Source organism: Lolium rigidum, chromosome 3, assembly GCF_022539505.1.
Source record: "Lolium rigidum isolate FL_2022 chromosome 3, APGP_CSIRO_Lrig_0.1, whole genome shotgun sequence".
Classification (NCBI taxonomy): Eukaryota; Viridiplantae; Streptophyta; class Magnoliopsida; order Poales; family Poaceae; genus Lolium; species Lolium rigidum.
The window spans coordinates 120,430,879-120,446,212 of record NC_061510.1 but is presented as its reverse complement, the minus strand read 5'-3'; positions in this window follow the sequence as shown (position 1 = coordinate 120,446,212).

The following is a 15,334-nucleotide window of genomic DNA, read 5'->3' as shown; positions in this document are numbered from 1 at the left end:
GAGCAGCTGCCCTCATCTCCGTCCTTACCGAGTGGTGTCCGGGTCCTACCATGTTGATATTGCACGAGAAATCCGGCTGGCACCCTCCATGGTAAGTATACTCCACCATGTTCACGGCGGGGAAGGGGTGTGTGTCGACCTTCATGGCGTACTCGGTTGAAAATTAACCGTCCATTTTCTATCGCCATTTGGATCTGCTGCCGCCACACCCTGCGGTCGTTGGTGGTGTGGGTGAACGTATTATGCCACTTGCGGTATGGCTTTCCGTTCAGCTCTTGCACCGTGGGGATCTTGTGGCCTTCGGGTACCTTTAAATGCTTCTCCGTGAGTAAGAGATCAAAAATCTGCTCGGTTTTGGTCACGTCGAAGTCGAACCCTTTTGGAGGGCCTTGTGGCTTCACCCATTTGCGGGACACGGGGCCTGCCGCTCGAGTCCATTCAGCCACTGCTACCTCTCGATCTCCCGCAGCACCTTCATCCTCGTCCGCCTCAACCGGGGTCACCGCACGCTTGAATTTGTCCTGGTAGACATCCGGGTGGCGCTGCTCATATGCCGACGGCTTCGCACCATGTGCGCCAATGAAGGGTAGTCCGCTTGGGAGGCCACGTCCTTAATCGATGATGAGAGACCCACCACCGCCAACTCGATCGCTTCTTTTTCACTTACATGAGCCGAAAAGCATCGGTTCCTAATGGTCCTGAAGCGGCTGGACGTATTCGACACTTGTCTCCCCGCGCTTCGTCGTACTTGTGCTAGATCGGCAATACCAACCTCGGAAGCCTCCGAGTGATACTGCTCATGGAACTGCTCTTCCAACTGCTTCCAAGTCCGGATGGAGTTCGGTGGGAGCGATGTGTACCATCCGAAAGCCGATCCTGTGAGGGTCTGCGCGAAGAACCTCACACGCAACTCATCTGATGCTGAGATCATACCCAGCTGTGCCAAATATCGGCTCACATGCTCGATGGAGCTGGAACCATCTGATCCACTAAACTTTGTGAAGTCCGGGAGCCGATATTTGGGTGGTAGAGGGATCAGTTCGTAATCATTGGGGTACGGCTTGGTGTAGCCGAACGTCTTCCTTTTCGGCATCATGCCGAACTGATCTTTCAGAATTGTACAAATCTGATCCGCGGTGATGGCTGACGGTGTCGAACCCTGAAGATTCGCCGGGGTGGCATACTTAACCAGCCATGCTTGCTTTTCCAGTTCCGAGCCAACTGCAGGAGCTGGGCTCTGGAGGTTTGTCGGAGTGGCGTATTTAGCCAGCCACGTTTGCTTCTCAAGATCTGCTCTCGACGTTCCTCCTGTCGTTCCAGAGGCCCCTGCTGTTGCAACCTGGTTCGAGAGTGCCCAGGTATTGCAGTCTGGTACGTATGCGCACGCGTATCCGTGCGGGATCTCCTTGGGTGCCTCAGGTAGGAATTGGTAGTCACTAGGATCACCACCAATCTTGTAGACGACGTATGCCGATGAGTTCGGCACTTCGGGTGCCGCCCATGCGAACGGCAGCGGAGGATGGGACTGGAGTGGCATCTCTCCTTTGAAAGTCCCCGCAGCTGGTCCCGTCGGAGAATACCGGTGGCTCATGATTTCTGGACCACGCGCGAGCGACACGCTCCAAAGTGTTCACCGGGCTCTCGCAGTGGCGGTGCAGCGAATGAGCCACCATGTAGTTGATCTCCCGATGCGGCGACCTGGTGCGTTCTTCCGACGGGGCGGACAGGTCCACTCCATCGAGTGCGCCTTCAGGTGTGAACCCCTTCCACCCGACGCCATGGGAGCGGGTTCGTGGAAAGAGCCGATGAGTTCGGCTTCGAGGGTTGCCTTGATCTCGTCATGTTTCTTCTTGAGTTCATCGGGCAGATCCTCGTACTTGACCGGAGTGCTTTCCGCCATCTCGGATGTAGATGGCGATGTGGTGGATGTCGAAGGTGGTCCCACCGGGCGTGCCAGAATGTGTTGACGTCAGAAACCCACCGGCGGGCAGCGACGGGAAACACAGTAGAGCCGGGAACAACTAGGGCTGCGGCTGGCCCCAGTCCCTCAGAGCGACGGCCCGCAAAGCCTCCCGGTCACACGTCCGATGCTATCGCAAGGGCGTGCCACCCGACCTATACCTGGTCGGGAAGGTGTTGGATGATGCCTCACTTAGTTTCCTGCATGGCATACACGTAAACATTAAATACGAGCCTCGATCGGCTCTCGGAGTTATCTCGTGAATCGGCTCAAAGAGCCGATCCACCCATGATTCGTACAAGGTGTCCGAATATATGGTGGTCCTGCTTAATCAAGATAAAGCTAATGAGATCTACGACGATTTAGGGTTTTCACCGCATAATCGGATCATCCTACTCACGATTGGGCCTCGCGCTCGCGCACGGTGACCGTAAGCCGATCCTAGACAGGGCCTAAAAACCAACACGAGGTTGATCCCCGGAACATCCTTTCTAGGGCTAGCAAACTTCACCCTACACGCCGCTGGATCCTCCAACCCTTTGTAGGGCCTAACTAATGCGGATATTAAACTAATCCTTGCGGAACAAGGAGCAACCGTAACGGATCAGATCTACTAAACTATGATCAAGCGGGGTGCCGCCCCTACACCCGAGATAGGTGTAAGGGCGGCTAGATGCATAAGGGTCGCACTACGACAGCATATGATACGAAGAACAATGCTAACCCTAACACATCTAAGATAACTACGTTGCTCGCCATCAAAAAGGCTTCGAGCACGAGCAACGCATGAACAACGTGGGTAGGCTTGGCTTGCCTAGATCGCAAGATGCGATCTAGGCAGCATGGTGCTTACCGGAGAAACCCTCGAGACGAAGGAGTTGGCGATGCGCCGAGATTTGTTTGTGTTGAACGTTGGTTGTTGTTTATTCCATAAACCCTAGATACATATTTATAGTCCAGGGGACTTTCTAATTTAGGCGTGCACCTAACCGTGCACGGGTCAAACTCCAACTCCTAATCGACACGTAACCTAATATGTTACAGATACAAGGGCAAACTAGCCCAAACTTTGCATGTAAGGCCGATCCACGTATTTCTTCTATATATATATTCTTCGAGTCCATCTTGATCACGGCCCACCTCTGACTCGGTCAAATTCTGGTGATAACACAGAGCTGATAGGGAAAACGCGGAGGAAATTAAGGATGCGTTGGAGGTTTACTGTCGTGCTTCAGGCCAACAGGTGAATATGGATAAATCGTCCATTCATTTTGCCAAGGGATGTAGTCAAAGTATCAGAGCTGAGATCATGGATTTGTTGGATGTTCATAACGAAGCTCTGAGTGAGAAATACTTAGGGATGCCTACAGATGTTGGTACTTCAACTAATAGAGCCTTCAAATATTTAAAGGACGGAGTTTGGAAGAAGATCCAGGGCTGGTTGGAGATGTTACTATCCTCGGGAGGTTAGGAGGTTTTGATAAAATCGGTAGCCCATACACTAACAACATATTGTATGTCTTGCTTCAAGCTACCAAGGGGTTTATGCTTGCATATCAACGGTTTGATTCGAAACTTCTGGTGGGGTAGCAAGGAAGGCAAGAGGAAGACCTGCTGGGTGGAGTGGGAAGCTATGACTAAACCAAAAGGGCTTGGAGGGCTTGGGTTTCGTGACATAAAGCTCTTCAATTTGGCTCTTCTCGCAAGGCAAGCATGGCGTGTTTTGCAGGATCCTTAGAGCTTAAGCGCTAGGATTCTCAAGGCAGTTTACTTCCCATGTTGTGATCTCCTGGAGGCGGAAGTTGGATCATCTCTGTCTCGGGTATGGAGGGCAATCAGAGAAGGGAAGGAAATCCTCAAGCAAGGCCTGAAGGGATTCGTAGCATAGAAAACAAAAAATTTCCTACCGCAAGAACGAAACACAAGCCAAGATCTAATCTAGAAGACGGTAGCAACGAGGGGATCACGAGACTAACCCTTGAAGATTTCCAAAGCCTACGAGATTAGATCTCGTTGTTGCAGAAGATGATCACTTGCCGCTTTCAAAAGCGCGTAGAAGATCTTGACGGTGCCACAATCGGGCAGCACCTCCGTACTCGGTCACACGTACGGTGTTGATGAAGACGACGTCCTTCTCCCCGTTCCAGCGGGCAGCGGAAGTAGTAGATCCTCCTCGGAATCCCGGCAGCACGACGGCGTGGTGGCGGTGGTGGTGGAGATCTCCGGCAGGGCTTCGCCAAAGCATATGCGGGAGAGGTGGAGGAGGAGGGCAGCTAGGGTTTGGGAGAGGGGGCGCCGGCTAGGGCAGCCTTGAGGGGTGCGGCCAACTTGTGGTCTTAGGGTGGCCGGCCCCCTCCCCTTGTCCCTCATTATATAGGTGGAACTCATCTAGGGTTTGCCCAAGTCTTCGAATAAGACCCCAATTCAAAACTGCCATATGGACGAAACCTAGTTGGGTTGGGACTCTCCCCTTTCCCCCCTTGCTTGGCCGGCCAAGGAGGTGGAGTCCACCATGGACTCCACCCTCCCACTTGGTGGGCAAGTTAGGGTTGGTGGAGTCCAACCGGGACTCCACCTTCCATAGTGATTTATTCCGGATAATTCTAGAAACCACCTTCCATAAATTCACCGGATCATTTCCAAACTTGGAAAGTGACTTCCTATATATGAATCTTATTCTCCGGACCATTCCGGAACTCCTTGTGATGTCCTGGATCCAATCCGAGATTCCGAACAAAACTTCGAACTCCATTCCATATTCCATATCTACTTAAACGACATCAAACCTTAAGTGTGTCACCCTACGGTTCGCGAACTATGCAGACATGGTTGAGACCTCTCTCCGACCAATAACCAATAGCGGGATCTGGAGATCCATAATGGCTCCCACATATTCAACGATGACTTAGTGATTGATTGAACCATTTACATACGATACTGATTCCCTTTGTCACGCGATATTTTACTTGTCCGAGGTTTGATCGTCGGTATCTCTATACCTCGTTCAACCTCGTCTCCTGACAAGTACTCTTTACTCGTACCGTGGTATGTGGTCTCTTATGAACCATTCATATGCTTGCAAGCTAATTAGACGACATTCCACCGAGAGGGCCTAGAGTATATCTATCCGTCATCGGGATGGACAAATCTCACTGTTGATCCATATGCCTCAACTCATACTTTCCGAATACCTAATCCCACCTTTATAACCACCCATTTACGCAGTGGCGTTTGATGTAATCAAAGTACCCTTCCGGTATAAGTGATTTACATGATCTCATGGTCGAAGGACTAGGTAACTATGTATCGAAATCGAATAGCAAACTGAACTTAATGACGTGATCTTATGCTACGCTTATTTGGGTGTGTGTCCACTATATCATTCACTCAATGACATAACCTTGTTATTAATAACATCCAATGTTCATGATCACGAAACCATGATCATCTATTAATCAACAAGCTAGTTATACAAGAGGCTTACTAGGGACTCCTTGTTATTTACATAACACACATGTATCAATGTTTCAGTTAATACAATTTTAGCATGTTATGCAAACATTATCATAAACACAAAGATATATTATAATAACCATTTTATTATTGCCTCTTGGGTATATCTCCAACAGTGGGCACTAACATTTGGAACACGAACTGGTTGTCGCGTGATTGCATGTTGAGGCCGATTTGTGTCCAGTCGAGGATCCGCCCCAGATGGTGAGTGAGTTGGTTGATGGTCACACAAGGACGTGGAACACTGACAGAGTTCAGGAGGCGTTTGTACCCATGGACGCCGAACTAGTGCTGAATATACCGCTTCCGACGCGCCAACAAGACGACTGGTGGGTGTGGCACTATGAGAAGGGGGGTATTTTCACGATGCGATCAGCATATATGATGTTGGTAGACGCGAAGGAGCGGCAGACTGCATGGTTGGAAGACAATGCAGGTAACTCAGATAAGAAGAGGGAGGAGAAGGACTGGACATCGCTATGGAACATCAGAGTTCCTTCAAAACTGCGAGTGTTCCTTTGGAGACTTGCTAAACAGACTCTCCCCTCGATGGATCTTCTCCACCACAGACATATGGCGCCTAATGATTCTTGCAAGCTGTGTGGAGTACAAGATTCCTGGCGGCATGCCCTTCTCGAGTGTAATATGTCAAGAAGTGTATGGGCCTTGCTACCTGATGTTTTGGTAGAGGTGGTGGTCAACATACAGGAGCCAGATGCTCGAGGATGGCTGGCAGCGGTAATTGAGGCGTTATCGCATGAAGAGTTCACTCTGACGGCGGTGAGTCTATGGGCGATTTGGTATGCAAGGCGAAAGGCGGTGTATGAGGAGGTGTTTCAAAGCCCCTTGTCAACGTTGAGCTTCATCAACCGTTTCTGTGCGGACCTGGAGGTACAGAGGGCGGCGGACAAGCCAGTGAAGGGGGGTAGGGCTGGTTGCGCTGAGGTGGATTCCTCCACCACCGGGTGTCACAAAAATAAATGTCGACGCGGCTCTGTCAAAGAATAGCAAGCGAGCAGCTCTGGCCGCTATAGCAAGGAATGATGCGGGAGATTTCCTGGGAGCATCAACCATGGTGATGACAGGTGTTGATGACCCAGAGGTTTTGGAGGCTATGGCATGTAGAGAAGGTATGTCTTTGGCTGCTGACCTATATTTGCGCCAAGTCAAATTAGCGAGTGACTGTGCCAATGTAATCAAGAGCATCAACAGCAATGATGTCCTCACATTATATGGCTAGGTGGTGAGGGAGATCAGGATGACTAGGGAGGAGTTTGAGGTTTTCGAATTTGTTCATGAAGGTCGGAGATCCAACGGGGATGCACATGATCTAGCTAGAGGCTCTTTGTACTCCTGTGAGGGGAGGCATGTTTGGCTTAATGATCCACCTGATGGGGTTTGTAAGAACATTTTGATTGAATAAAGCAATAAAGGGGTGGTGTGCTAAAAAAAAACTGCAAAAGGCGTGCCCATTTCGCTTCAGGGTGATCTGGCATCCATCAAGAAGTGGCCTTGAGAGTTGAGACTGCCGGAAACGAAGGCTCGCATGAAACACCGGGCTTTTCTGTATAACCCATTATCGAAAAAAGAGAGACTTTTCGAGGATTATTAATCGGATGCATATTCAGATCCTGCATCCATCAAGCTAAAAAAAACATATAGCTGCATTCAACTAAAAAAGCTCAAATCTCTGCGTTCGTTGTCAAATTTGGTGAATGCGTGCTCAACCGGGTGTCAGCGTGCATATCACTACCCATATTTTTTAAAAATAATCACACCTCTCATAGCTAGAACGGTAATTGAGTGTTGGGTTGAGCATATAGCTCCACAACCGTGGGGGTGAAGTTCTGACACTTCAAACGGCTATACCGAGTAGACGATGCCTGGGTGCTCTCCTTCGGGGTTGTTTTGTTTGGATACCTGGGATACAAAGAACAGAACCTGAATTTTACAAACTAGGAAAACTGTCTAACGGATTAAAACCCTGTTTGGCTTCCATAAAAAGTCTGCAGATATAGAAAACTTAGTTTCCGAAAAGCTGAGAATCCAGTTTTCAAGAAAAACGACTATTGCTTGTTTCGCAATTGCTAGTTTTCGGTAAGTCAAGAACTAACATAGCCCTCAATTGATTCCAGCTTCGATATTTTTTTCCTCTGTTTTGTCTTGTTTTCTTGCAGCCCGTCGTTCATTAGGCCGATTTAGTTTGTAGGCCTTGCTTGTTAGGAAATTGCATGGGTGAACCTGGGAGCAAGCGCACCCTATATTAAAAAAAATTAGTAATTCAGAAAAAGGTCAAACAAAATCAAATCTTTTTGGGAATCAAAGATGATCATGTATTGTACTCGTATACGAAAGATTCACCATGGAATAACTTCTCTTGTTTCCTGGGTGAAAAAAGCAGACTTGGAGGTCCTATATTAAAGTACTATTCACGCTATATTCGTCATAGATTTGTTTTTTTCTTGCCTGAAGTCAATGTGAAATATTTCTTGGCCAAACAAATTTATACGAGTACAATACTTGATTATCTTTGATTCCCAAAAGGATTCGATTTTTTTTGTCTTTATTTGACATTACTACATTTTTTGGAGTATATAGGGTGCGCCTGCACCCGAGAGCCAAAAGACCGGGTCATTGCTTGTTACCCTTTCTTCGCTGGGCTGCTGGAGATAACGTGCTACTTTTTTTTTTTGGCAACGAATCGGCTGGTTTAGAGGGAGTGATCTAACATGACAGGATTTGTCGGCATCCCACATCCCGTAAATACTATAGCCGTGCGAACCATAAACATAGCATATAGTTTCTTGGTACAACCGTTATACCTCAAAGCATCAGGCTATGGACAATTATTAAGTAAATACAGATCAAAACATTAAGATCAATGATGTTACTATTACTCTCAAGTCGATCAGTAAACGAATATTGTACTCCCATTGTTATCATTGGGTTTCACGCGTATATGCCATTGTTGGAGATAGTGCCCTAGAGGTAAATAATAAAAAGTATTTATTATTTGTATCTCGTATTGTTCATAATAGTTTCGTGCCATGCTATAAATGCATTAAACAAAAACATTATTACACATGTGTTATTGTAAATAAATCAAATTCCCTAGTAAGCACACGGTGCACAACTACCTCATTATGGTCAATAGTTGATCGAGATTTTCCGACCATGGACATACACATCATTGACATAGGAATCCTGTTATTGGGTGAATGATGTGATGAAAATACCCAATATGTAAATATTGTAACAAAATCAAGTCACATAAAGTTTAAAGTTACGATGTTTATAAAAGGGTAGTGATTTAATCCTAAGACCATGAGATCATGCGTAATCACTGTCACCGGACACTGTTTTGATGGCATCAACTGTCACACCGTAACAAAGTGATCATAAAGATGTAATTAAGTATTCCAAAGGGATGGGTTGACGAGTATGTATCAATAGCGGGATATGTTCATCCGTGTGACATAAAGATACATAGGGCTCACTCGGTGAGATTATATCCACAAAATTGCTGATACGTGCATTTTACAACATCAATATTGTTACATATATGTTTAGCTTTCATTGATATTTGCCATCATACATCATTATTTATGCATCATTAGTTGATTTTCAGGACTTTCCTAAAAAATTCCTCTCATTGGTATTTAATTTCTGGGAGGCAGAAAATCTTCTTTTTCGTATTTTGATGTTTCAGGGATCTTCGGGACACCTAAAAATCGAAGGAAAATACCTTATCATTTTTTTCACCTGGAGAAACACCGTGGGCCAAAGAATCACGCGAGGGGAGCCACGAGGGGAAAAGGAGGCCAGGTGACGCGCCATCCCTGCCTGGATGCGCCACCTATGCTCTCTTTTTTTCTCGAGTGTCGCCTCGGGCCCCCTTTTATACAGACGCTTCCGTTTCACCCAAAAACTTAAGCCATATTTTCCCGAGATTTATTGAGGCGGTGGCGGAGACGAAAGTCCTCTCCTACTCCAGGAGAGGGCAGATTGATGGCCTACAAGAACATAGGGTCATTCATGTATATTTCTGTGGAAGTATTATTTACAGTTTTTATATCGGATCCCAACGAGGAGCTTAGTAGGATGTTTATCTGCGGTATTTCTGTTGCACACAAGGTGTCAAAATTCTTAGGTGAATTAACTGCATGGATTGAAATGGAAAAATGTGAATGTGAGTATAGGAGTTTTGATTATTGAAAGTACAATAAAGTAAAGTGCATAAAAGTAAACAGCTACTTATAAATATAATGAGTTTCTGCATATGAAAGATAAGCCACCGAGAGATTTAGTTCATGGTGATAGTGAATGTGTCTGGTGGCATAAATGTGATAAGTGAATATGATTCTTTCTATTTATATTTGAGTAGGCAAGCAACCCAAAGGAGAGAAAGACTCTTCTTGATAGATTTCATCTTTCTCCAATGAACCTTTTGCCTGTTACCAAAGCCAAGGTCAGCGCATCTATTAAGGTGGTTAAACCAGATCAAATCCCTAAGCTTGGTGGTTTCGTGTTTATCCTTGAGTACTGCTAGATCCTCTTGGATATCGGCCGTGTTACTCGGGGAGTCGTCCATTCCCTAGCAAACAAGTTCCTTTCAATGAGTTCTTGAGATCATGTTGCCTTGTCCCTTAAATTAGGTAACGACATTAGGTGCATATAGACATTCATTCTCATACATAATTATCTTAATCATAATTCACAAATAGATGAAACGGAATAGGCACAACACATCTCACCAATCCCCTACGTCTCCCACGCCGGCCTATGGGATGTACTAACACATGAGAGGAGAAAAGCAGAATGATATCATAGTAATGTAAATGGAGTTCATCTCGATATTATCGTAGAAAGCCACAATAGCTGAAGGCCAAATCAAATACAAACTAAGATGGAATAGAGGTTTCAATCCCTAATCTTATAAGTATGAATCTCTCTCTCGGTACAAGTGGGATGTGATGAATGAGTGGATGATCTAGAGGGGCAGATATTCGCGAGAGTCGATGATGGTCTTCTCCTTCTTCAGATCTGAACTCCTCGATCTATTCTGGTGCGAATGGAGGTTGTGTCTCTGCTTTTTTCTGCCTCTCTCCTTTACGAAAAGGGTTTGAATTGATATGGGGAAGGCCGGGGCGCACAGTACATGTGCGTGGTACGGTCGGCCCCGCCCGTACAGATGCTCGCTAAACACCCTGCCGCACCTTGATCAATTTGGTTTCAATAGGAAATCTTAATATTTTGTTGAAATCAGCTCATAAATACCCTGGGATCTTCCATAAGTGATGGTTTCCTGAAATACATAATTCAAAATAAGGTTTCGCCTGCATTGCGATATTAACATTAGTTAAAACACAAAATCTAATGAAAACCCAATGAAACCAAGTGATAAATAGTTAAGAATCCTCGGTAAAAAAACATCAATATTTGGAGCTATCAACTTCCCAAGCTTAACTGTTACTCGCCCTCGAGTGACAAAGTGATAAAAGAACAATCGCGAGAAATAAACTTGAGTAGAAGAGCTCACAAGTCTAAAGCGATATCAAATTCATCTTCAAAAACCTTGCAACTTCAAACATGCTCATAAGATATTCAAATGGTTGCACCTAATGTTGCGTCCTAACAACGTGTACCTTGCCAATAAAAAAATAAATCTCAAACCCATGGATAGTGTCACGAGTTTGGCTAGGCTCGCGAATACATTCTTTCGGCTCCTCTCTTCTTATTGAGAGTAAAATAAATATTTTAAGAAATGAATGTTCTCGTCATATTAAGGGTGCACACATGTGAGTCATAAGAGAATTAAACTTAGAGAAAATCGTTGACCTCCACATCGAGAATCATGACCTTCTAACACCCAATTTTTCATTGTCTTTCAAGAACTTCCATCCTTTGGTGATGAGAACATGCCAAATTTTTATTGAAACTTGAATGACTTGCATAAATGCTCGTAGATAATTATAAGTTGCGGTAATATCCATCCCCATGAATCTAATATATTTTTCCCATGGGAAGCATGGTCCCCATGTCTCCAACTCAAAATAACCGAATATTAGGACTCTTCGTCCGCAGATCATTCGTTCGCCAGCGGAGTTGTTAGTCTCATGGGAATGGATATAATTGCAAACTTTGCTAGATATAGAATTTTTTTATTGCTTAAAGTAAAAGCACAAATTTTGCATTCAACTCACACGCCGCAAAATATCTATTCCTTCAAACATGTCTTTTCAAAAAGTGCTATCCAGTCAATTCATCAAGTTGATCTGAAGCTTACTTCGGGCAAGATCGTGCAATTGAAGAACGTGTTGCATGTCCCTTCTATCAAGAAGAATCTCGTTAGTGGCTCCCGTCTTTTGAAAGATGGGTTTAAGTAGGTGTTTGAGTCCAATAAAGTTGTACTGTATAAGTATGAAATTTTTGTTGGAAAGCTCTATGAATGTGAGGGAATGTTTCGCTTCTCTCTAGAAGACTTCTGTGATAATGTTGTGAACCATGTAAGCACTGGTTTTATTGAGACTAGTGTTTGGCATTCACGACTTTGTCGTATTAATTTCGGTTGTATATCGCGGCTTGCTGATATGAGTTTAATTCCCAAATTCACCTTTGTTAAAGGCTCTAAATGTCATGCATGTGTACATGCAAAGCAGCCTCGCAAGCCTCACAAGCCTGCGAAGGAAAGAAACTTGGCATCACTAGAGCTCATACATTTAGATCTATGCGAGATGAATGGTGAGTTGACAAGAGGTGGAAAGTAAATTTTCATGACTTTGATTGATGATTCCACTAGGTACTGTTATGTGTATCTCCTGAAAACTAAAGACGAGGCTCTTGATTTCTTCAAAATCTATAAGGCTAAAGTTGAGAATCAACTTGAAAGAAAGAGAAAAAAGGTTCGGTCCGATCGTGGTGGAGAGTACTTTTCTTACGAGTTCAATTTATTCTGTGTGAAATATGGTATACCAATTCCCCAAAATTCAATGGGATTGCGGAAAGGAAAAAACCGTACTCTAACAGATTTGGTTAACGCCATATTAGATGTTTCGGGTTTATCCAAGGAATGGTGGGGGAGGCTATATTGACTTCGTGGCATGTCCTGAACCGTGTTCCAACCAAGAATAAAGAGATCACCTAGTATGAGGAAGGGGATAAGAAAAGGCCATCACTCTCTTACCTACGAACTTGGGGTTGTTTGGCTAAAGTGAATTTACCAATCAACAAGAAGCGAAAGCTTGGACCGAAAACTATGGACTATGTCTTTCTTAGCTATGCTGCCCATAGCATTGCTTATAGATTTCTTGTGGTGAAATCTAGAGTAGATGACATGAATGTTGGCACCATCTTTGAGTCAAGAGATGCTACATTCTTTCAGGATATATTTCCTATGAGAGATATGCATGACATGTCTAGTTGAGAATATGATCCAATTCCTGAAAATCCTATGGAGTTTGGTGACGAATCTGATGATGAGAGTTCAGATTCTTATGAGGATGACAATGAAGCTTCCATAAGGAGCAAGAGACAAAGATTGCAAAGTCTTTTGGTAATAACTTCATTGTGTATCTTGTGGATGATACGCTCACTACCACTTCAGAAGCTCTTGCATCTACTGATGCAGACTGCTGGAAGGAAGCGGTTCAAAGAGAGATGGATTCCATCTTGGCAAATGGAACATGGGAGTTAACTGAGCGTCCTTATGGGTGCAAACCTGTAGGATGTAAATGGGTGGTGCGTAGTTGACGTGGGAGTTAGAAATCTTTGTGGTGTAGCTTTTCTTCAGTTCCCCGGCAACGGCGCCAGAAAAAGAGCTTGATGGCGTGTATTTCACACGTTCGTTGGGCAACCCCAAGAGGAAGGTATGATGCGCACAGCAGCAAGTTTTCCCTCGGAAAGAAACCAAGGTTTATCGAACCAGGAGGAGCCAAGAAGCACGTTGAAGGTTGATGGCGGCGGGATGTAGTGCGGCGCAACACCGGGGATTCCGGCGCCAACGTGGAACCTGCACAACACAACCAAAGTACTTTGCCCCAACGAAACAGTGAGGTTGTCAATCTCACCGGCTTGCTGTAACAAAGGATTAACCGAATTGTGTGGAAGATGATTGTTTGCAGAGAAAACGAGTAAAAACAAGTATTGCGAGCAGATTTGTATTTCAGTATTAAAAGAATGGACCGGGGTCCACGAGTTCACTAGAGGTGTCTCTCCCATAAGATAAAAGCATGTTGGGTGAACAAATTACAGTCGGGCAATTGACAAATAGAGAGGGCATAACAATGCACATACATGACATGATAAGTATAGTGAGATTTAATTGGGCATTACGACAAAGTACATAGACCGCCATCCAACTGCATCTATGCCTAAAAAGTCCACCTTCGAGGTTATCATCCGAACCCCTTCCAGTATTAAGTTGCAAAGCAACGAGACAATTGCATTAAGTATGGTGCGTAATGTAATCAACAACTACATCCTCGGACATAGCGCCAATGTTTTATCCCTAGTGGCAACAGCACAACACAACCTTAGAACTTTCTGTCACATCGTCCTGGTGTCAATGCCAGGCATGAACCCACTATCGAGCATAAATACTCCCTCTTGGAGTTAAAAGCAAAAACTTGGCCAGAGCCTCTACTAGTAACGGAGAGCATGCAAGATCATAAACAACACATATGTAATAACTTGATAATTAACATAACATGGTATTCTCTATCCATCGGATCCCGACAAACACAACATAGAGTATTACGGATAGATGATCTTGATCATGTTAGGCAGCTCACAAGATCCAACAATGAAGCACAATGAGGAGAAGACAACCATCTAGCTACTGCTATGGACCCATAGTCCAGGGGTGAACTACTCACTCATCACTCCGGAGGCGACCATGGCGGTGTAGAGTCCTTCGGGAGATGAATCCCCTCTCGGCAGGGTGCCGGAGGAGATCTCCGTAATCCCCGAGATGGGATCGGCGGCGGCGGCGTCTCGGTAAGGTTTTCCGTATCGTGGTTTTTCGCATCGGGGGTTTCGCGACGGAGGCTTTAAGTAGGCGGAAGGGCAGAGTCGGGGCCCGACGAGGGGGCCACACCATAGGGTGGCGCGGGCCCCCTAGGCCGCGCCGCCTTGTGGTGTCGCCACCTCGTGGCCCCACTTCGTATGTTCTTCGGTCTTCCGGAAGCTCCGTGGAAAAATAGGCCCCCGGGTCTTCGTTTCGTCCAATTCCGAGAATATTTCGTTACTAGGATTTCGAAACCAAAAACAGCAGAAAACAGGAACCGGCACTTCGGCATCTTGTTAATAGGTTAGTTCCGGAAAATGCACGAATATGACATAAAGTGTGCATAAAACATGTAGGTATCATCAATAATATGGCATAGAACATAAGAAATTATCGATACGTCGGAGACGTATCAAGCATCCCCAAGCTTAGTTCTGCTCGTCCCGAGCGGGTAAAACGATAACAAAGATAATTTCCGAAGTGATATGCCATCATAACCTTGATCATACTATTTGTAAACATATGTAGTGGATGCAGCGATCAAAACAATGGTAATGATATGAGTAAACAAGTGAATCATAAAGCAAAGACTTTTCATGAATAGTACTTCAAGACAAGTATTAATAAGTCTTGCATAAGAGTTAACTCATAAAGCAATAAATCAAAGTAAAGGTATTGAAGCAACACAAAGGAAGATTAAGTTTCAGCGGTTGCTTTCAACTTGTAACATGTATATCTCATGGATAATAGTCAACATAGAGTAATATAACAAGTACAATATGCAAGTATGTAGGAATCAATGCACAGTTCACACAAATGTTTGCTTCTTGAGGTGGAGAGAAATAGGTGAACTGACT